Source organism: Brassica oleracea, chromosome C9, assembly GCF_000695525.1.
Source record: "Brassica oleracea var. oleracea cultivar TO1000 chromosome C9, BOL, whole genome shotgun sequence".
Classification (NCBI taxonomy): domain Eukaryota; kingdom Viridiplantae; phylum Streptophyta; class Magnoliopsida; order Brassicales; family Brassicaceae; genus Brassica; species Brassica oleracea.
The window spans coordinates 45766366-45766617 of record NC_027756.1 but is presented as its reverse complement, the minus strand read 5'-3'; positions in this window follow the sequence as shown (position 1 = coordinate 45766617).

Genomic DNA, 252 nt, shown 5'->3' with positions numbered 1-252 from the left:
GGACGACTAACTGGACGACCTTCTGGACGACTTAATTGAAGGTCTTCTGGAAGACTAAACACTGGACGACTAACTTGAATGTCTTCTGGAAGAAAAAACCCTGGACGACTAACTGGACGACCTTCTGGACGACTAAATTGAAGGTCTTCTGGAGGACTAAACACTAGACGACTAACTTGAAGGTCTTCTGGAAGAAAAAACCCTGGAGGACTAACTGGACGACCTTCTGGACGACTTAATTGAAGGTCTTCT